We start from the raw sequence: 24,866 nt of genomic DNA on the forward strand, positions 1-24,866 counted from the left end.
GCCCAGCAAGTAAGAAATTCTAACTTTTGGCGAGAAAGTTCTCTAAGGAGAAAATTCCCCTTCTATATGTCTTTGCTCTTTTCCAACAAATTTCTACCCCAGCAAAAACTACACCCTTCAAGCACTACGTTGAGGCTCTGCGTCACTCCCTCTGTTGTGCAAACTCACGAACTGGAAATCGTACTTCTCTGTCGACTCTCTCATATAGAGATTTCCTCGGAATCTGTGCTTCCCAACATGGACTATGCAATCCCTTTAAGAGGATTCGAATTGCTGCCAAGTGCAGCTTTTGGCCTCTCTGCTCAGCGTTGGATCTGCTCTGACACCATGTGAACATTCCTAGTCTCAAGGAACCTCTACTGCAGCAAATCTGAATTTACTTCCCCTACTTATCAAGTTATTCTCTGAATACTGAAGAAAATTACTTCTGCAGCCGACACTACTTTAAATTTGATTACATGAAACAGAAATTTGAGCAAAGAACAAGATACATAGGACACAGTTATTTTTGGACAAAATAATCCCCGGAAAAACCCAATGCGAGAAAACCGTGCAGCAGCTCTGAGGGTTTTCTATTATTAAGCAGTAATTCTAAATACAAATGTTGGATGCCCTCATGACAATCCAATGACAGAGAAAATACAATGGCGGAAAAACTGAGTGAGTTTTATCTCACTTCACTCGGCAGATTCTAGCTGATCTGGCAGCAAAACTGGCTAACCCTGGCTACTTCTATGATGGCCTTGCATAGGCCCTGTGTCTGTCCTATAGGCTCTGCGTCAGCTTTGCGCTGTCTCTTCTACCCACTGCGTCAACCTTCCCAGTTGTTCTGGGAGTTCCGACTTTCTGCGTGGAGGGCAGCTTCTGCTTCTGCATTGGCCCTTCTGGCTGTGCGTTAGGCCTGCGTGAGCCCAGATTGGCCCAACGTCAGTCCTCTTAGTTACTGCACTGCCTCCAATAGCTTCTCTCCGCCTCTCTGTCAGTACTCCCGAACTATCCCTGCCCTTCTTCTACAACTAATCACTCAGTTTGAATTCTCAGCTTCCTAGCCCCAGAAATTGAACTCCAGATCAATTTGTTCACTCAGTGTGTGTTTCTAAATGAACCCCAAGCCTCCTTCTTATACTTTTCTCGTTGAGACTTCAACAGCCGAGATTAAGTCTCTAATCAACCGCTAAGATTAAAACATGACTCGATTCGCCTTCTAGATCATTCTCACCCATATTTAGATTAATACTCATTAATATTTTAATTTTCCTAATTTTAGACTTAGGAACCCCATTAAAAATATTAATTATTTTAATAAAATACAATACGAGTGGAATTTCACCAAACGGTTTCTGGGTTCTTTAGAACTCATGTGCCGTAGCCTCTCCACCAATTTTCATGGCTAGAGCACAACCGATGCTACCAAAAACTAGCATTCATCACCACTATAAGCCCAAGGTCACGAGTCAAAATCCAAGAAAAAACCATGTGAGGCCCTACATTAGGTACCCTAGACTTGTTTCTTGTCTTTGAGTCTATATCTAGTTGTTTAGTTAGACCATGCCCAATCCCTTGAAAGCTTCACCTAATTTACTCTCGTCCTTGATTGGATTGGAGGGCTTCAGGGGGACTCTCATGAGGACTCTTGGTTTTATGGGAGCCTGCATTTGTAGGGATGATCACTGGTGTATGGGCCAGTCTAGTTTGCGTTAAGGTGCACCTATGTCATACCACATGGTTAGAGTCTATTGAGTCTGTATGTGACCATGGCCTTGGTGCAAAATTCCTCATGACGGCTCTTGAGCATGGAAATCTCATTGTGACAACTTTCACGTTTCTCAAGGCAATTCATAATTCCCAATGCAAAGTGGTCTCGATTATTAAAAATTCACCTGTCCCAAATTGTAGAGTTTCATGAAATAATTCCACATTACATGGAATTGTTTAGATCCAAGCATCTAGTGGCTAGTTGCAACTTGGTCAAACTTAGTCAACAGGTCAGGAAAAGTTTCTAGGGGTAGAACAAGGGCAACATTGGGTTGACGTTAAAAGTGGTCTACTCACTGAGAGAAACAAAACCCATGTTTTAGATTTTGCAAATTCTTAAGGGCATTAGAGATCATCCACTTGGGCATGACGATGTGGCAGGATAGGTTTCCAAGAGGCTTAACATGGGGAAATATTAACAAAATTTGGCGTGCAACATGTCAAAATTAGTCTGCAGAACGAGAGGAACAAAACCCATGTCTCAATTTCTCCATATTCCCAAGGGCGTTAGAGCTCCAACACAGGGCATGATGACGGGGCAGGTAGGAGATGATGTGGCAACACTAGGCAAGATATGAATATTCTAAGAGATACCTAGCTCAGATCCAAACTAGTTTCAACATACACAGGTGTCAAAATTGTCAGAATGTCAAGGGCATTGGAGATCTAGCTTCCATGTGTTTAAGTCGAATTACTAAAACGAAAATTCAAAGTCAAAAATAGTCGTTGGTGAAGTCAACTAGTGTTTATAGGATCTAACTAGTTGTTAGAGACCCGATGGACCAATTTGTTGAGCAATGGACCATTAGCAAAGGGAATTGTGGACCAAATCATGGAACTTTTTCCAAGTTGACCCCCTTGTGGGAAAATTAAAATGATTTTGTAATATTTTATGAATTAAATTACTAAGTCTCCAACTTGTGGATGACTAATAAATATTTTTTTAAGGGAGAATCCAACTAGCCATTAACTAGTTGTTATAGTGTTTCCTATAAGTGTTAAACTCTCCTCATTTGTAAGGTTGTTGTTATCAATTCAGACAAGTGTTATCACAAAAAACAGCTCATTATTTGGCAAACCTCTATGTAATTCGTTTGTACATTGGTGGACTGCTTTTGCCTTTACGTTTTTCTTGATATATGATTCATGCATAATAATTCTAACTTGTTTTAGTGATCAATAAAGGTATTCCAAGACTAAGAATTATTCCATTGAGGGGCTACCTAATCACGTGGAAAAAATCATCGAAGGAGCAATCCCACTTGAGTTTATTGGTTTTACAGGTAGGCCAATCCAAGCATTTGAACCATCTCGTTGAGGGAGCTTCATTTTGTCTTTTGGGTTTCATATTCTATCGCACACAAAAATTGAAGGTTGAAAACGCCACTTCAAGGAGAGGCCGCTCCTAGGGAAGCTTGAAAGTCATAAAGAGAGGTTGAATTTCCACGAAATTTTGAACTGCTTAGATAAATAATCTGAAACTAAGGCAACTGCAAACTGAAGCCAAAATTCCTTTCACCAAGACAAAAAATTTCTTAACCCTTATAAGAGTTGAAGAATGTGTAACTAGGTTTTGTCTTCATAATTATGAAAGGTACTCTTGTATATATAAAATGAAAAAGAAATTATTATTATTATTATTATTATTATTATTATTATTATTGAGCTTGGGTTTCTTGCCCAAGGAATTTATTTTATAGGTCAAGCATCCATTAAGTGCTTCTAGGGTTTTTCCTAGGTATAGGAGTCATTGTCATATATGAATGACCCTATGGGCACAGTGTAAATTGTAAAAAAAAAATTATTTTGTCTTGAAAATGTCAAAAATACCTCGAAGACCAAGTCGGCCTACATGAAGAGCCATGTCCACCCTTGAAGGCAGCCTATATATAAGAAGAATTCGCCGTCCATTTGGATCATTCATTCACTCATCTCTCACTAGAATTATGGGCAGCAAAATCTTCTAGGGCAATACGAAATCTGGGCTACAGTTTCTTCTGGGGCAGTTCGAAATCTGGGCAACAGAATCTTCTGGGGCAGTACGAAATTTGGGTAATGTTTCTTCTGGGCAGCAGAATTTTCTGGGGCAGTGCAAAGTCTGAGCAACAGATTCTTCTGGAAGTACGAAGTTAGGGTTTCTGCATTGGGAAGTCTAAGGTTCGATTTTGGAAGCAAGAAGAGCAAGAAGGCAAGCGAAGGTCCCTTAGGGTTTCCTACTAGCCCTAGGACTCGAATAAAGGCAAGTGAAGTCAAGGGAAGAGCAATTAGAGGGAGATCGAAGTCTTATAGAGAAGAAGCAGCAGTTGTTGGGCAACAAAATTTCGGATTTACTGGGAAGTCGAAGATATTGCAGTTCGAGGCCAAGGAAGACTTGATCTTAGAGGGTATTTGTCTGAGTCTAGGTCATGGTATTCATCAATTGAAAGATCTGAAAGATAAGAAGAGATTTTCGGGTCTTCCCCTCAAGAGGAGGGGTTTTGGCCCTGGCTTGCAGCCTACATAATGTGTCATTTGTTCTTACAGTTTTGGTAGTTGTTTAATGTTTTGCACATTGGAATAATAAAGATCAAAGCTAATAAGTAAAAAGGTAACACAAAGAGTTATCAAGTTAAGAGAATTAACATATACATTGCGCTATTGAATTCTCAACATGGGATCAGAGCTTTGGTTCTCTAACGGCATCATGAAGATCTCCTCTACAATGAAGAAGGTCAACAAGAAGATTGCAAGAAAGGCATCAAAGAGGTATGGAGTCTCATATTCTCTTCAAAGAAGGAATCACTTATAAAAAGGGATGAAGGACTCTTTTCTGCTCTCTCTGGGACATTCCAAGATGAAGACATCTTGGTTATTGATAGCAGTGAATCAAGGCACATGACTGGTCACTCCCACCAATTGAAGACCTTATCAAAAGGAAAATCCGCATATTCTATGGAACTTGGAGACAACAAGAGTTATCATGTGAAAGGCATTGAATCATCATCCATAAAGCTAGAATATGGAAACAACATCCACCTCAACAGCATTATGTTTGTTCGAGTTTGTAGGTTTCCCTCAAGCTTCGGAGGGAGCCCCCAACAACTCTCAAAGATAAGTATCTCATGTCTTTTTAGTTTTGGGTTCATGTACTCATTTAGTTTTGATTATATTAAATACTAATCACCTTTCTCCCTATGTTGTCTTGATTAGGAAAAACATTTGCAAGGAGGATGATCTCCCAAAACAAGATTGGTCAAGAAGCAAAGGTATGCTTTGAAAGTTTGAATACATTGATTGAAAGAATTATTCATTTCATGATATATTACTAACCTTGTTATGACTAGTTGTATTGAATTTTAGTGATTCTTGTTTGGATGATTCATCTCTTGATAACTCTACCCACCCCACTCTTATCTAATTTTGTAGAACCCTAGACAAGTTCTGGAAAACCCTAACCGAAGGGTATGCTATTGTGAACGTCTGAAACCTTAAGTTGATTAGGTATATTGTAGTTGAAGTTTTATTGATAATGCCATGTTTAGGATTTTGGTATGATTAGGAAAACCTGACTTGTTAGGGATGAATGATAAAGTCCAAAATCCTAAAACTTTGAAGTTTTGGTAATGTAGGGTTTGTTGTGTTCTACATTGGAACCCTAGCTCATTAGGGTTTGGTGGAATGTGTAAGCAAGACCCTTACATTGTCTTTAAAAATGATTTCCTTCGTATGTGTGTTTGTCTCATCAAACCCTAGTGTAATCAAGATGGTTGTGAGTCTAACTCTTATTGATATTTGTGAAGTTGGTTTTGACTAACACATGTATTTGCGTGATGATGAAATCTAGGCATATATAGATATGTCCTTCGGCTGAAATCCTAGGATGGTCTAGGTGAAGATGTATTAATGTTGTTAAGACATATGATATGCTTATGTATGGTTATGAATTCCTAGATATGTGTTGACCTAGTCATTGATGGTCATGAGTTTTACAATTTAATGGAAGCCCTTGTCTAAGATTCTAGGAAGAAAAAATCTAAAAATCTAGGGTGTTATAGCTAAATCCTAGTGAAGTTAAAATTGTCTAGTGTGTGTGATATAACAATCTGAAATCTATTAAGTGATTGTTGGAAACGAAAATCTAGGATTTTACAATAAAATCCTAGTAGTAACATTGTCTAGTGTGAAATATAACAATCTGAGATCTATGTATGTAATGATTGTTGAGATTATGGAGTTAAACCTTAGTCGAAGAAAAATCTCTGAAATAAGATGATTTGAGATCTGTGTAAGATTGTTGAATTTGTGAAAATGAAACTCTAAGGTCTTGGAGTTGAACCTTAGTTGAAGTAGAAATCTTTGATGAATGTTGACTATATAATTTTAGACTTATAAAAGAGATTGTCAAAATTTGAATTTTTGGTTGAGTCTAATGATTACTCGGAAATCTAGGGTTTGCAACTAACCCTAGTAGTAGTTGGTCATGTTAGTGACTGATTGATGGTTGACTGGAAATCTAGGGGTTGGAACTAACCCAAGTGGAAGCTAGTCACGATAATGACTAAGCTGTGATTGACTTTGATTGATCCTTTTGTATGAAATCTAGGATTTGTATGAATCCCAAGTGAGAATTCTAACATGTGTAATTTTGAAAGAATGTTAGATGCTTTGTAGATATATAATTTAAATTGTTTCTAGGGTTTGGTATATGTTGTAGTAAGGTATGTCATACCTTTGGAAGTAACATTGAAACCCTAGATGGAGTGAATGTTGTTATGAGATAGTCTAGGGTGTATAACAAGTCCCTAACAAGATGTTGAAGAGTATATGTCTCTTGTTTAAAAAGTCTGGGTATTTGATTTGTATAAAGTTGAAAAGCTTCCATGATTCTGATGTGACTAACAACATGCTTGATTTGGTTGTACATGCTATCTAAGTTGTGTAGGTACACAATCTTCAACTTGGTGAAGATGCTCGATGTGACAAGCATGATGAGGTTGATGATAACTCCAATGAAATGATTGAAAGCCATGAAAAGATTCTCCTATGTCGAAAAAGAAGAAGCTAATATCCCGAAGGAAGCATGAATAGAAGAGATCTCCCTAAGATTTAGAGGGAGCCCGGATAAAGAGGTGCTTCTTGGTTGAAAGGGAGTAACAAATATGGTTCTTTGCTTCATGTGTCATGCACTAGACCAGGACTAACAGTCGTAAGTCTGAGTGAAGGCCATGAGCAGGAAAAGGAAACTGGAGAATACATTTTGTAGTGCTGCTGAAAGAAGGAAAGCAAGATCCGATTGCAGAATATGTTGCAGCATGTGAAGTTAGCAGGGAAGCAATTTGGTTAAGGAAACTGCTATCTGACTTGTTTGAAGGACTGATGAACCCTACAGTGATACATTGTGATAACACCAGTTGTATTCGTTTGTTTGAGGACCCAGTGTTTCATGGGAAGACAAAGCATATCAACAACAAGTATCACTATATACGAGAGCTAGTACAAAAAGGTGTGGTGCAACTACGAATATCTCCACTGATGAGCAAGTAGCTAACATATTGACGAAATCACTTCCAAACAAGAAGCTTGTATACTTAAGGGACAAGCTTGGTTTGGTGGATTTGTCCTCCCTAATTGAGAGGGAGAGATAGACACAACATTCTTGTCTTCACTTGGGAAGAAAGAATGGAGTATTGACTAACCATCTAGCATTCGATACTCTTTGAGAATGTGGTAGGGCATTCAAGATAAGAGGAGTCATGGACCGTAATCCTTTGAGGTTTAGCTACCCAAGATAAGAATAGTCCAACTAGAGGTCATACTCTGTGAACACCCGAGTGGAGTATGTACCTTGGAGAGACAATGATGATGGTGTCTATACATCATTGGTCTCGCCAACATTGTGCTTTGATCTTGTGGAGAGATAGAGTTGTTAGTCAAGGCCTTGCTATGTGACAATGTTGGTTATTATGATGCTAGACAGATGGGTTACCAATCCGACTCTTCTTATGAGATCTCTTCAGATTGAGAATAGCCATGTACCTCTTATGAATACCTCCCTAGTTAAGAGGGAGTGTTGAAGAATGTGTAACTAGGTTCGGTCTTCATAATTATGAAATGTACTCTTGTATATATAAAATGAAAAAGAAATTATTATTATTATTATTATTATTGAGCTTGGGTTTCTTGCCCAAGGAATTTATTTTATAGGTCAAGCACCCATTGAGTGCTTCTAGGGTTTGTCCTAGGTATAGGAGTCATTTTCATATATGAAAGACCTTATGGGCACATTGTAAATTGTAAAAGAAAATTTATTTTGCCTTGAAAATGTCAAAAATACCTCCAAGATCAAGTCAGCCTACATAAGTTGAAGGAAGCCTATATATAAGAAGAACTCGTTCTCCATTTGGATCATTCATTCACTCATCTCTCATAAGAAGAACTCGTTCTCTATTGGCTCGACTGTTGCAGTTGGTCAACCCCAACACTTCTCTCAACTCGACACTCTACTTGCTCTTTTGGAACCAGTCTTTCCCTCTGCACGCCTTTCAACCTTTGTTGTTGCCGACCAAAATAAAATTCGACTCGTTCGAAGCTCTGCGCATCGATTTTTTTTGTTGTCTACACCCTCCCGTTGTGCTAGCCTATCAACTGTAGGTGAGTGATTTCCTGCCCGCACCAATTAGTGTTGTTGGTCAGTCGATCAACTGGTGGTTACAGCACCATGTCGGTTGTCAGCGTGCTTCGTCCCTGATTGTTGGTTCTTGCATCCTGTGTGGCAAGCCCCGCGACTCGATATGGTGGTTGGTTCCCGCATTTTGTGCGGCCGGCTAGGCCTGGATACCACCGACTACTCCAGCAACTAAGTGGTGGTTGGGTCAACCTATCAACAACCCACGTCCACTTCTTTTTTTATTATTTATTTTGTCTTTAGAAAAATGGCCCTTTTCCTTTTTTCATTATTTTTTACATCCTTTTTTTTCTTTGCACAAAAACAAAAAAAAACCATAAAAAAAATCTTCTCGACCTAAAAAAGGCTTCTCATCAAACTCTAGCAACAATTCATAATTCCTTGTGCCTTTGTCATCCTCTTTATAGATTTGATCCATGCTAAATTAGGCCAGTTACAAATCCAGAACTTGATTTGTGATTGACTAGTTAACTACGTCGAACTGGTTCTCGCTCCAATCATGACTAGAGTTATAACTCGTCCTTCCTTCAATCAAAGACTGAAGTCCCAACTCGTCATGAACTGAACTCGTAACTGCCACCTCATTTTGTAGTCAAACTGATGAAGACTCCACTTAACTGAAGCTCCAACTCTACGCATGCTAACTTGATGGTTATTCCAGTAAACTGGAAATAACTCATCCTAACTAAAGTCTAACTCCCGAGGACAACTTGAGGTCTTCACTGGCTAAGGCACAAGCAAGAATACCTTTCTTGCTACATTTTCAACAAAGGTTAAGCAACAGTGGGGGAAACTTCCACTCGAGACCAAACTCACTTCCTTGAAAAGAGATATTTGTATCAACTTAGAGAAGTATTGACTTCACACTCCAACAAACGGTGTGATCCAACAGGGGCAAATGTATTATCACAACAACAATCTATTTTTAAAAATCTAAAAAAAAATTACATTTCTATAGTTAGAGTAGGATATCAATTTGTCAGTGTATCTTGTTTCTTTCTTTTAGCTAGCTAAAATCTTGAGAATAGGTTACGAATATAATTCATATAAAAATAATAAATATAAATATAATAATAATAAATAATAATTAATTAACTAATGGTTAGTTAGTTAGTAATGAAGAGGCGTGTGTTAGAGACATGAACATTCATGAAAGGGCACCTGCCTAGGATATATAAGCAGGCCCTCACTCTCATTTGTATCATATTCTCATTCATACATTTTAATATATATTCTTGTATCTTCAATGGAGATGTTTATATTCCAAGTCTTATGGAGTATTTAACTTGAAGTACGAACTTTGTTCGTTCCATTTGGTATTAGAGGATTCCTCTGAGTATACGAACTTTGTTCGTTACATTGGTATCAAAGCATTCCTCTAAGCATACGAACTTTGTTCGTTACATTGGTATCAGAGCCACATTGGTAGATTCTGGCCTTTGGCCATCAACTTATCGTTGCAACTAAAGTGTTTCACTACACGAGTTGGAGCTTCTCCATTTTAGGTCAAGCCCTTGGCCACTTTAAAAAAATAAAATAAAACGAGCTAAAAAAAGGAATTGGAAAAAAAAATTATAAAAGAAAAGAGTTGGAAAAAAAATATATATATATATATATTTAATTAAAAAAAATTAATAAGGCCTTTGGCCATTGACATTTCAATGATTCTAGTAAACAAAAAATAGTCCGATGTAAATTTTGAAGGAGAACATTCATATATATAAAAAGGTTCTGCAGTATTGATAAAGTCAAAAGGGAATCCTTCCAAATATCTTTGAAACTATACGTAAGAGAAGGACGAGTAGATAAGATTATCTTGATTCTAGTGGTTTACAAGCTCGTGGCTTTAGCAACCCATGGTAATTGCCCATGGTATTTTCAAGGTAAAAGAAGAACAAAATGAATACAAAATCCTTTTATGTGAATGGTAAGTTATACTTTTTACGTGGAGAAAATTAATCGAGTCAAAGGCACATAAGTGGACATATTTTATATTATACCCCAAAGAGATGAATAGCCACATTTCACTAGGGTTGTAACTTTTCAAAAATAAAAACAAAATATTATAATAAAACAAAAAAAAAGTAAAAAAAATAAATGAAAAAAAGAAGTTGAAAAAAAACAATTGTTGAGAATAAAAAAAAAAAAAAAATTAGGGAAAAAAAATTTATAGAATCCATAAAGGTGTTCAAATTCACTAAAGAAAATGGGGTTATCATTAAACCCTAAGCTCATCGACGAACACAAAAGAAGTCCATTTTTGAAGAAAAAAGCAAATGGAGTCTAATTCGAAGATGAACAAAGAAACTATGGATTCCATACATAACTCTACATTTTGGACCAAATGTCCATTTTGTCGAACAAAAGATCAGTATTTGTCGATTTTTAAAAATCACACAATACCTTGTCCAAAATGTCGAAGGTTGTTTACTTTGGAAGAATATCAAGGTAATACCCAAACGCAAATAAAAAGATTAAAGGAAGAAATCGCAAAACTTCAACAAAAGAACGAAGCATCAGAAAAGAAATATAAAGATCTCGAAGATTGGTTTCATGAAAAATCAACAGAAAGCAACAAAGAAATTTGGTGTCTAAGGGACCACAATGAGAAATTACTTTCACAAATAAAAAAAGTCCAAGGTTAAGAAACAAAGACTAAAACAAGAAAAGGAAAGTTTTGATAAGGAACTAAAGGAGAATCTATCAAAAAAAGAAAAAGAAAATTTGTGCCTAAAAACCCTTAATCAAAAATTATTAGAGCAAATAAAAAATTTAAAAGATAAAGAGAAAGATACTAAGGACAAAGTCAACGATTCAAAAAAGGGCGAACTTTCACGTCTAAGGAATCATAACCAATCCTTATTTACTCAAATAAAGAGGCTCAAAAGTGACAAGAAATCACTAAATGACAAGTTATAACAACTTCAAGAAGTACTATCGAAGTCTCCAATCATTTTAGTCCAATTTGAAGATAAAGAAACAAATATCGATTCAGTCAAAATCGTAACTCAAGCAAAGGATAAACCTATTGAAGTGAAGACACGTGCAGAAGTTGCAATTTAAATGATGGGCGTTCCATTCCAAATGATGATTCAATAGCCAACTCAACAACAACAACGCCTAAAGGAAATCAGGAAATAACCACTAACATGATAAGAGAAAATCCAACCAGAAGAACTATTTATCGACATCCGAATCACAAGAGCAAACTTTCCAATCAATCTATGTACCAGTATCACTCAGAACATAAATGAATAATTTATATTCCCAAGAATACTGAAGTTTGCAGAATCCAGTCCTACAATACCTATTCATCACAAATTTTCAGAGATGAGAAGATTCCACAGAGGATTAATCTAGGATGGTCCGATCCATTTTCAGTACAACAATTTTGTCTATCACTCAGAGCATCATATCATCTTGTATCAACAAGGATGAAAGTTGAGAGACGAGAAGATGTTCTCAATAAGCTTTGAGGACAAAGCTTCTTGAAGAGAGAGGCAATGTTATGAAAATAATTCATATAAAAATAACAAATATAAATATAAATATAATAATAATTAATTAACTAATGGTTAGTTAGTTAGTAATGAAGAGGCAAGTCTTAGAGACATGACCTTTCATGAAAGGGCACCTGCCTAGGGTATATAAGAAGGCCCCCATTCTCATTTGTAATCATCTTACATCAATTCAATATACAATATTCAATATACAATGACATGTCTTACAATGGTCATTTACGTCTTTGAAGTATCTTAAATATTTCCACTGCGTATACGACTTTTGGTTATTACATTGGTATCAGAGCATTCCTCTCAGTATACGAACTTTGTTCGTTACAGAATAAGTGTTATAATTGATATATCTAATCAAGATTTCATACAAATTCCTATTGCACACTACTTTACACTTGTATCTAGCCATTTGTGTTGCAGATTTATGTATTTACAGGGTTGTACCTCAATGGATCTGCAATTTACAGCAAGTTCTACAGATCGTCAAGTAAGTATCTTCACCTTAGAACTTTTACCATTACTCTATTTTGTCTAAAAAACATTATTTTCACCATATATAGAGAGATTTCCTTCGATTTCCAGCCATAAATAATTGCATATCTTAAATCTGAAAAAATATTGGTATTTAAACATATTATGTAGAGGTCTTCAGGGCCTCCCCTCTATCTAAAATTGACTCATTCACCCAAAAATCTGAAACTCAATTTCCATCTAAAACTCAATTTCCAGCTAGACTCACTCATCCAAAAATCTGAAACTCAATTTCCAACTAGCTAAATGAGTCAACTTTATGTAGAGGAGAGGCCTCAAAGGCCTCTACATCAAGCCTCTAACGTTTCCACACCCTAGACTGAACCTCTAGGAGTGTTTTGACACTTGTACGGTGGCTACACTATTCTAAATAGATTGTTGTCCCTACATTTTACACAGAATTTACAGTGTGTCAAACAAGACAACAACCTAATCTGAGCCATATCTCCCTATCCAAGTACCCAAACTAAAATATAAGGCCATTTCTAGTTAGGATTTTCAGCATAGATGAAAATCCATATGTCGCATCATATATGTTTATTGAGTTTTGGCTACCGATATTTGTTGTTTTCTGCTACTGTTGTGAAAAATTTACAGCTAGAAAGCAAGTACATAGTGAACACCTCCACCCCATTTGACTCCACATAAGGCATTAGTCTAGTACTGGAGTTGTTGGGGGTAACTTAGGGACTCCTCCCTTGGTTGTTTAGAGGGTGTTGGGCCTAAATAGCGAGGTCTTGGACCAAGGTGGTAGTCGGTCCCTACCCTATGTGTGCCCATCTAGCAAGTTGCCAAGACCTTAGAAACACAAATAATTTTATCAGTAACATGTCCTTCACAGAATCAATGATGATTCTCTTCATTTTGGCCATCTTCTTGTGATCTACCAAGAAACACATCAATGGGCTCTACAACCTTGGTCTACACAAATCTACTTCCTCCAAGAGCATAAGTAGTGTGCACTTCCATGGTACAAAGTTGGCAACATTGTCCAACATGTGACACTCTCAAAGACCAAGACTAGTCATTTTTGTAGCTCTATAAACAAAACCTAAACTATAGATTAGCCGACAATTAACCAAATCCGCAACCTTCTCACGAGTGTGGATAGTCTTTCTTAGGCACAACTACAAGAATATCACTCCAATCCCTAGAGCAACTAGGGCATCACAACCCTTCCCAGGTCCGCCTACCAATCATTGGCACAAGTCTTCTTCAATCATTGTAGTTGAAGCATCACCCCACTAAAACCCTTCAACAACTCATTCTCATAAGTGACTAACCTCTCTGTTACCCCTCATATTGTATGAGGATTGTCCCAAGATGAAGACCCCACTCAACCAGGCTACATTTAGAAGATGATGGGTTAGGAGCCATATTTTTATGGTCCTGGATGCATATTGTTTATGCATTATTATTTGTCTTGGCACCATCATCTACATGTGAAATTCGGTAGAATGTTGAGTACCTTCATGGGTTTTGATTAGCATAATGCACTTTTGATCAACCCCTAGCTCATCCATGGAAGTAATACCCATCAACCAGGGTTTCCAAGTAACGTGGATTACTAGTTGCTCCTTGATATTGTACATAGGTGGCTTGGTATGATTACATGGTTTTCCTAAGTTTTATGGCTCATTACTTGATTATATGAGGTATTCCATGGAATTTTGAGGGATTTATTAAAGGCATCCCACTTTGGCACAATATCCTAAGTTGCCTTCCTCATGTGCCCATGATTTTAGCAATCGATTGATGAGTCTAGACGTGATTTCTCCCTACTACACATGGTTTTGGATCTTGTTCACATTGGTTTGATGGGCACAAGGTTACTTGGGAGCAGGAGCGACATTTCTAGAAGCTCCCGGTTCGGGAGCGAATCGGAGAGCGAATTTTTATATAATATATATATATATGAATGATATTTTGATGCATATATGTCAACAAAAACATGTAGAATGATGAATTAGATATAAAAAAAAGCATAAAAACATAGATTGAACCATATAACATCAATCATCTAGAAGTTATAATCTTCATCGACCACGTCCACATGTTAGTAACATAAAACATATTGAGTCTCATGATTCATCAATCTTAAAGTTTCAAGCTTTCAAAATTCAATATATAACATTTATCATCATTGATAACCAAAGTTGTACTTGTAAGCTAAGTGTAACCATTACAAAAAACAATATCTAACATGAAATGAAATGTTATAAAATGATATGAAATGAAACAATTTTCAACTTTCATGAAGCATCATATTCATAATTCATTACCAATGAGTTATAATTGCAACCTTCAAACTTCAAACTTAAATTGTCATATATTGTTTACAAAAAATATCATAATAAATATGAAAGAGTCAACAATTATAAAAACTACTAGAAATTAGAAAAGACAAGTAAATCTATTATCTATTGCTAATGGTTGGGCCTCTTGCTGCCACGGGAAATGTCTAATTTTTTAGACTTGTTGGAAAATCAGGATCTTTGTCATTAATATCACCCTCTAAGCATTAACATAAGATAGAAAAAACATAGCATGTCAAGTCAAGATTTTGTTTGAGTGATGGGTACATTTTTAGTAGGGTCATGAGATAAGAGTTCGACAACGAATGCCACTAGCATCAAGGTACATAGAGGGATTGGTGCTCTTGATTAAATACAAATTCCATACCCTAATACACGACAAAATCCAATGGAAACATTGCAATCCCCCTAATCCTGAAATCCTGAAAAACTGATAAGTCTGTTGGATTTTGAATGAGATCTAAAATTCTACTTTCTCCATATAAAATCCAATGAGGTCGGAACCACTCTCAAACATCCTGAGCCATTTCATGATAATGTTAAAAATTTAAGTAAAAGGATGTAAATGAATATTAAGGAGAATGTCACTTTTACTTTAAGAATTTGACATTACCATGAATTGCATATCAATACTAGGGCCATAGGCTTGATCAATAGGCTGCCCCACTCAAAAATTATTTGTTTCTTTGAAAAAAAATGCATTTGGAATGTTATCGCAAAAAAATTGCAAAAAAGGCTAGGGAGAAAAAATTTCGCTCACGGGATCACTCCCGAAATTCGCTCCCTGCGGGAGCAATTTCAAGAGCGCGCTACGTGACCGGGTTCGAGGGGGAGAGCCGCTCCCCTGCAACCCTGGATGGGCATTCCCCTAGGACATCCAACTTATGGCTCATGGTTTGAGGAGATTGATGGTATTTGCACACGGATCCATGCCCTAGCACAATATTTGAGGTCACCCTACCCTTGGAGGTTGTTATGGCAACCAAAGTGGACAGTTGTTGGCACACTTATCTATGAGATCCACTTTTGGAGGAGTTTGATAGCTTTATTGGAGGGGCATCCTAGCTCATGAGCAGATATATTTTAAGTTTTCACCAAGTACCCATATTGTTCCCAAATCAACTCTAGTAGATGCAGAATTTTTATGGGATTCCAAAATTGTGGTCCTAATAGAAATTACAACAAATATTGAGGCAGTTATGGTGGTTGCAAATCTACTACCTTAAAACTCTCACTACATTTTGACCAACTTTGCGAGGAATGTCCCATTTTTGTTGCTTCAGATTTTTGGTTATATAGGAAAAGTAAGGTCAATAAGTGCTCACAGTGGAAAATGCCTTGTATATAGGGCTAAGCTTTCCATGTTTTGAGACTATCCCTAAAGGATGTTCCAAAGGAAGGGGAGGCAGCTAGCATCTCATTCATTTGGCTTCAATATTTTATTGATTATGTGGGCATGTTGCCTCAAACAGACCCATTGATGTTTATTTTCCATGGTGAAAAACATGCTGAGAAATCTAGGGCAACTAGATTAGGTGATTTCTCTTACTTTGTTAATTGCTTGTGATGTATTTTTACTTATCTTGATTAGCTTCTTCTTACACTTGATTATTATTAGTGTTCTTTATCATCAAACAGCGACCAAACAATAAAATCAAAGAGACAATAGGACACAAGATGTAGGCGATCAGCCAAGGCCAAAACCTCTCCAACAAAGAGGAAAACCCACAAGAATTCTTCTCTTCATATAGAACTTCAATTGACGAATTCCAAGACCTATGACCCTTGACCAAGACCCTTCAAGACCAAGTCAAACCTTGATTCCAGCAACTCTTGCAATTTCAACTTGTCTAGCATATTCTTCTCGAACTTCGACCTGCCCAACACATTCTTTTGCAACTTCAATATGCCCAACAAACTCTTCTGCAACTTCGACCTACCCAGCAAATGTAGAAACCTTAACACACGAGAGAGAGAGAGAGAGAGGCCCAAAAACTTTGATCTAGTTCTTCCCCTTCCTTTTCATCCTTTTTCCAACAAATTCTTCTGCAACTTCGACCTACCTAGCAAATTCTTCTATCCAACAAATTCTTCTACCTAGCAAATTCTTTTGTAAATCAAATGTGGAAACCCTAACATGAGAGAGAGAGAGAGAGAGAGGCCCAAAAACTTTGATCTAGTTCTTCTCCTTCCTTTTCGTCCTTTTTCCAGCTTCTATCTTAGGAAGATCGAACGTGCTTGAGTGAGTCACAATGAGGTCGAGTTCCTTCTTATTTATAGGCTTGTGAGGGGTGTGAATTACTCTCTTTAGACCAACTTGTCCCTTCATGTAAACCGACTTGATCTTTGTGCCATGACGATGTCTTAGTGGGTCTTTTGATTCTATTTTGACTCAAATAAATTTTCTTTACAACATGTAACATGCCCAAATGGGTCTTCAATACATGACAATAACTCAATTGACTTTATGACAAACCTAAAAGCACTCAATGGGTGCTTGACCTATAAATAAATTTCCCTTGAGCATGATATCCATGCCTCAAGAATAATAATAAATTTAATTTACTCTTTTCATTAAATACATAAAATCACGATTACATATGCCATTATGAAGACCGAACCTAGTTACATATTTCAACAAATCATGGCTCTAGGAAGATTTTATCGTTATCCATTAGAGAAGAAAGTGGATTTGTACTCCACTAAATACTATTACATGTAAGGATATTTATTAGCTCAAAACCATATAAGAATTTAGCAAGTTACCAAGACCTTAGCAACACTACTAATTTGATCAGTAACATATCCTTCACAAAATCAATGACGATTCTCTTCACTTTGGCCATCTTCATGTGATCTACCAAGTGAAACACATCAGTGGGCTCTACAACCTTCATCTACACAAATCTACTTCCTCCAAGGGCATAAGTAGTGTGCACTTCCATGGTACAAAGTTGGCAACACCGTCCAACATGTGACATTCTCAAAGACCAAGACTAGTCATTTTTGTAGCTTTATAAACAAAATCTAAACAATAGATTAGCCGACAATTAATCAAATCCGCAACCTCTCATAAGTGTGGATCATCTCTCTAAGGCACAAGAATATCACTCCAATCCCTAGAGTAACTAGGGCATCACAACCCTTCACAGGTCCACCTACTAATCCTTCGCACAAATCTTCTTCAATCATTGTAGTTGAAGCATCACACCACTAAAACCCTCCAACAACTCATTCTCATAGGTGACTAACCTCTTTATTACCCCTCATATTATACGAGGATTGTCCCAGGATGAAGACCCAACTCAAGCAAGCTACATTTAAAAGATGATGGGTTAGGAGGCATATTTTTATGGTCCTCGATGCATATTGTTTATGCATTATTATTTTTCTTGGCACCATCATCTACATGTGAAATTTGGTACAGTGTTGAGTACCTTCATGGGTTTTTATTAGCATAATAAACTTTTGATCAACCCCTAGCACATCCATGGAAGTAATACCCATCAACCAAGGTTTCCAAGTAACGTGGATTATTAGTTGCTCCTTGATATTGTACATTGGTGGCTTGGTATGATTACATGGTTTTCCTAAGTTTTATGGCTCGTTACTTGATTATATGAGTTATTCTATGGAATTTTGAGGGATTTATTAAAGGCATCCCACTTTGGCACAATATCCTAAGTTGCCTTCCTCATGTGCCCATGATTTTAGCAATCAATTGATGAATCTAGCACATGATTTCTCCCTACCACACATGGTTTTGGATCTTGTTCACATTGGTTTGATGGGCATTCCCCTAGGACATCCAACTTATGGCTCATGGTTTGAGGAGATTGATCGTATTTGCACATGGATCCATGCCTTAGCACACTATTTGAGGTCACCCTACCCTTGGAGGTTGTTATAGCAACCAAAGTGGATAGTTGTTGGCACACTTATCTATGAGATCCGCTTTTGGAGGAGTTTGATAGCTTTATTGGAGGGGCATCCTAGCTCATGAGCAGATATATTTTAAGTTTTCACCAAGTACCCATATTGTTCCCAGATCAACTCTAGTAGACGCAGAATTGTTATGGGATTTCAAAATTGTGGTCCTAATAGAAATTACAACAAATATTGAGGTAGTTATGGTGGTTGCAAATCTACTACCTTAAAACTCTCACTACATTTTGATCAACTTTGCGAGGAATGTCCCATTTTTGCTTCAGTGTTTTGGCTATATAGGAAAAGTAAGGTCAATAAATGCTCACGGTGGAAAATGCCTTGCATATAGTGTGAATTTTTTCATAGGGCTACATTGTTCTTCGCATTGATAATTGCATTTCATCGTTAATACATTACTTTCACCCCATATCATCATTACATTATTCAGATCTACACCATTATCCATCAGCATATGCAATTATATAGAAAGAACAACATCATCATCATCAATGCAGCGGAACATAAAGGAACAATAGAAGAAAAGCATGTACACACATAGAGACACTAGGATTGATTTGAGACTAGGGCAAAACCGACTATGGGGAAAACCCTTGCAAATCTTCTTCTTCTTAGATCGTCATCAAATGATTCAGCAAAAGAGAGTACAATGATCCATAACTTGATCTATGCAACAAAACAACTATGATATCCATGAAACAGATCTAATCATGCTTATAATCAAAACCATCATTATGAGGACTACAGTGGGTTGTTACTAATTGTACACAGCTACCGGATATTGTTGTCACTGTGTCGAACACTGCTAAACACTGTTGTCACTGAGCGAAAACTTCGGAATACTGAAATCTTAGCTTTAAGTCCTAAACACAGGGAGGAGGAGCTGTGCGAGCCTCCATAGCAGATCTAGACCCTCTCTACATAACTGGATGACTACGTTCGGAACATATCTAGACACTCCCAAGAGAACTGGATGAGGGCATTCAAGGTCAAACATACCCAGATCTGCCCCAAGCCCTAGACGCTCTCATAAGGCTATTATGCAAGCTTTTATGGCAGCCCAAACGCTCTCAGGACCACTCTGTGTGAGCGTCCAGGGACTAAAGGGGACTAATACAACCTAATCTATCTCTGAAGCCCTAGGTGCTCCCATAACAAATTGTGCCAGCGTCCAAGGCTCCCTGGACGCTGTCAGGACCACTGTGTCCAGCGTCCAGGGACTAAAATATCCAGTTCAATGCCAGCATCCGAGATCCAGAAAACCCTAGATCAGTGCAAGCTTCGACCCTGAGATTTTGGACCCTTGTGCGAACTTTCCTTCGACAGACCTGTGCGAACCGAGACAATAAGGGAAGAGAAGATGGCTTGATCGAATGTGTCCAAATGAGCTTGAGGTCTCTTCTATTTATAGGCTTGCAATGCTCTAAGCATAATTTCTTGCTAAGCCATCATAATTAGCCTTACATAAATCAATGTTGTACCATCACATCAACAAAGTCAGCTTATCAAAGCTTAGAAGTCAGATCACGACCATTATCAAAGTCATTATTATCACAGTATCAATACTTTCAACCAAGAGACAGGTGGAGCTCATATCAAATCATGACTTCATCATGCCAACAAGTTGTAATCAGTTATGCAATATCAATCCAAACTTTATCAGGTCATAATCATAACATAAGTCATTTCTATCACTAGATGCAAATGCATACACCAAGGATGAGTCATGCAGGTTCCATGTTCATGCTGAATCACAGCTATTAATACTTCAACCATTGTGCTAGGAACGAGGAGGCCAACACAAAATCATTTTTTCGAATACCCACATAAGTTATTATTCCCACATAGCATTTATATCAGGGCAAATCAACAATCATTAAATCAGATCATTAGACAACAGTGCAAGTCCAAATTTGCTATCATAGAGAGATCTATAGTCAAAGCATATCTCAATCATCAATTCAAAGTTATTGTCAAGCATTATGACAACGCATTGTTCATCTATCTCAATCAGCCAAGTCATTGCAACCTCTTGTAGCACAAACATAGTGACATATCTATATGCATGTCCTGGTCACCTGCAAACAAATGTTCAGTCTGCAAAACATTCAAGACTTTCCTGCTTGTAGCTCTTGCAGTTATCTGCAACACATCTATGGCATTGACATCTTCCAGGTGACCATCCAATTTCATGCACAATACTTCATTATGTGATCAGCAATTTAACCCAACAACTCCAGAAATCATATTACAGTGGCAGAATATGTCAGAGACACCTTGATTTAGAGTTCAGGCAACTTCAGATGATGGTCAACTGTAGTCAAACCCCTAGACGCTCCCTTCAGGTTAGCATGGGAGTGTCTTTAGCTGCCTAGACGCTTTCTGGACCTTAGCATGCATGCGTCCAGGAACGAGATATCCTAGCTCTGTGACTGCATCCGGAGCAAAAACCCTAATTTTTGTATGGGCTTCAGATCTGAGACCTGCTGCAGTTCAATAATGTCAGATGCACATAAGTCATACTTCAACAGTACATAATGCAAATAGTTGTGTGAGTAAGAATCTTGAGAAGAGATTCTCCCTCTGACTAGGAATCCACTTCATTCATCTTTATTCATGTCATCAACCTGTCTTTGCTAGAGTCAAGCAACAACAGATCTGTTAGATCATAAACATATATCTATCATGGCTATCAGCATCATGACATCAATCTTTCATCAAAGGTTAGACTCAAAGCAGCATATAGATGCAACATCATATCTCAAAGATTATGAACACAATGACACTTTCTATCAAGTCACTCCATCAAGTTAGGACAATCAGATATGCCATAGTTACTCATCACATCAAGACATGACCATAGTTAGTAAGAGATCTAGATATCAATCTTACACTTATACCTCTAACATCAAGGTTACCATGCTCTTCATTATCAATAAGATCAAGTAAGGTCATTCAATAAAACTTCATCAAAACAATGAGAGTGTCAATCTCTCTTTCCATATGCTTTCATCATGCTTATCACAAGCATTATCAGCAGACCCATGTATAGGAGTCAATGAGCTATCCTTCTATGTGAAATCCAACATGACCCATGCATGACAAGTATCAAGAGTATCATCTACTAGAACCAAGGTGCTAGCCTTCTTTATAGGATCAAGATGTCCAACGAATGGATGTTAGCCAATCATCAAGTGTATCAATGTATCAACATTAGATAGCCTCATAGAATTTAAGAAGATCAAAAGGTTCAACACCATGTGCATCATTTCATCATAGGAAACATAGATTCAAGTTACTTTCATATGCATGTATGGGCCATCAAAGAAAGCAACATTCTCATCATGCCTTAGCGCTTACCGAGCCATCCAAAGTTATAGCTAAAATACAACATACCATGCATACCTTGTGGTATTCAAATACCTGTGCACCTTTTTATACACGGCTTGTAGTGCTTGTCACCTTTTCATCAAGTACCTTTTTACCTCTTTCCAGATCTAGCCATCCTTCATGCATCTCAAATGATCCTCAAGAGGGATCCACTTATCACATCTCATCAAGGAGGTGAGAAACATCCATATACTCAAATACATATGCAAGAAGTATAATCAATAAACATAATCATCATATCTATAAATCTAGACACAAGTAAGAGGCATCATAAGTCAAGAAATACTTATCTTTAATGAGAGGTAATCCTCTCCCTCTTGAACCAATTCAAGAGCCATCAATGTCCATGGTCCATATACCAATGTTGCCTTCAGTTGTCCAACTAGGTCTGCTAAGGATTATCCCATCTAGGACTTCATCAAATCTCCAACAAGTGCTTGAGTATCTTCACATTGACCATACTAGGTTTCATATCTCATATTGTTTCCATAAACCAGGGTTTCCTTTCCAACCCTAACTGCATAGAATCCATCAAACCCTAATAATCAAGTTGCCTAGGGTTTTCTTCAAACCCTAGAATTCTTTTAGGTCTCCACCATCCTCTTCTTGCTTCCATCAAAGGTGTCATCATCGGGGTGATCTCCATGGCTTTTCTTCAGCCTTTCTCTGAATCCATGTTAATTTTTTCATAGGGCTACATTGTTCTTTGCATTGATAATTGCATTTCATCATTAATACATTACTTTCACCCCATATCATCATTACATTATTCAAATCTACACCATTATCCATCAGCATATGCAATTATATAGAAAGAACAACATCATCATCATCAATGCAACGGAACATAAAGGAACAATAGAAGAAAAGCATGCACACACATAGAGACACTAGGATTGGTCTGAGACCAGGGCAAAACCCACTATGGGGAAAACCCTTGCAAAACTTCTTCTTCTTAGATCGTCATCAAATGATTCAGCAAAAGAGAGTATAATGATCCATAACTTAATCTATGCAACAAAACAACTATGATATCCACGAAACAGATCTAATCATGCTTATAATCAAAACCCTCATTCTAAGGACTGTAGTGGATTGTCATTCACTGTAGACAACTACTGGACATTATTGTCATTAAGTCGAACACTGCTAAACACTATTGTCACTAAGAGAAAACTTCAGAATACTGAAATCTCATCTTTGAGTCCCGGACGCATGGAGGAGTTGTGTGAACGTCTATAGGAGATCTGGACGCTCTCTACATAACTGGATGACTATGTCCGGAACAGATCTGGACGCTCCCAGGAGAACTGGATGAGGGCGTCCAAGGTCAAACATACCCAGATCTGCCTCAAGCCCTGGACACTCATAAGGTTGTTGTGCAAGTGTATATGGCAGCCTGACACTCTCAGGACCACTCTATTGCGAGAGTCCGAGGACTAATACAGCTTGATCTATCTCTAAAGCCCTGGACACTCCCATAACACACTGTGACATCGTCCAAAGCTCCTTGAACGTTGTCAGGACCACTGTGTGCCAGCGTCCAAGGACTAAAATGTCCAGTTCTATGCCAACGTCAGAGACCCATAAAACCCTAGATCAGTGTGAGCTTTGACCCTGAAATTTTGGACCCTTGTGTGAACTTTCCTCTGAGAGTCTTGTGTGAACCAAGACAATAAGAGAAGAGAAGATGGCTTGATCAAATGTGTCCAAATGAGCTTGAGGTCTCTTCTAATTATAGGCTTTCATGAGGGTCCACTTGGGGTTGAGGCCAACCTAAGTGGTTAGGGCCGACCCATTCCATAATACATGAATGAATAAAATAATTCGAAACTCAACTTCCGCTTGTCCAAATAAGGTTATCTTTAGGTCGATTTTGTTCCTCTCGGAAAGAGGAATCTAATGCAATCATTATCTCGGTCCTCTGAGTTGTCCAGACTCCAAGGTGGAATTTGACCGCAGTTGCAAAAATTAACATATAGGGCTAAGCTTTCCATGTTTTGAGACTATCCCTAAAGGATGTTCCAAAGGAAGAGGAGGCAGCTAGGGTCTCATTTATTTGGCTTCAATATTTTATTGATTATGTGGGCATGCTGCCTCAAACAGACCCACTGATGTTTATTTTCCATGGTGAAAAGCATGGCTCTAGGAAGATTTTATCATTATCCATTGGAGAAGAAAGTGGATCCGTATTCCACTAAATACTATTTTATTGTAAGGAGATTTATTAGCTCAAATCTATATAAGAATTTGCTCTCTCTGTCATCTTTCGTGGTTGGACTTGGGGAGATTCCCCCTTGGAGCTGTGTCAAATATCTTGAATGCAATACAAGCTAAGGGTTTTCTTTTGTGAGGCATAATGTTTTGGATTCAATATTGCTAAATATCAATGATGGAAATATCTTGCTGCAAATGCGTTATGAAGAGCTACAAGTTAAAAACACCGTCAAAAACTGGAACTGCCAAATCTAAAACAGCATCTAAACTAGAAATAACTGAAAGTAGCACATGCATGCACTTGAAAACAAAGGTAAGAACATTTTCAATATCATTGCTGATCCACAGAAGGACATCTCAGAGGTGAACATTAGCATCTACAAGCTCCAAACCACCCTAGATGGTTTGCAATTGGTAGCCATGTGCAACCATGAGGAGATTCCTATCTCTATCGATGACTTAGTAATGTTCATTTTCAGCTACCCTGGGGCTGTAGCCTATCTGTTTGGACTACTTTCATGCTTCCCCTGATTT

General features: G+C 37.7%; 1 protein-coding gene across 3 annotated transcripts in view; it reads right to left on the minus strand.

Moving 5' to 3' along the window:
* LOC149172629 (nucleolar complex-associated protein 2-like) overlaps positions 1-24,866 on the minus strand; it is a 186,393-nt gene that overhangs the window by 95,911 nt on the left and 65,616 nt on the right. The gene's annotated exons all lie outside the window — the stretch shown is intronic.

The sequence above is a fragment of the Pinus tabuliformis genome, chromosome 4_2 (assembly GCF_031772625.1).
Source record: "Pinus tabuliformis cultivar Carrire ecotype Pingquan chromosome 4_2, CPIR1, whole genome shotgun sequence".
Classification (NCBI taxonomy): Eukaryota; Viridiplantae; Streptophyta; class Pinopsida; order Pinales; family Pinaceae; genus Pinus; species Pinus tabuliformis.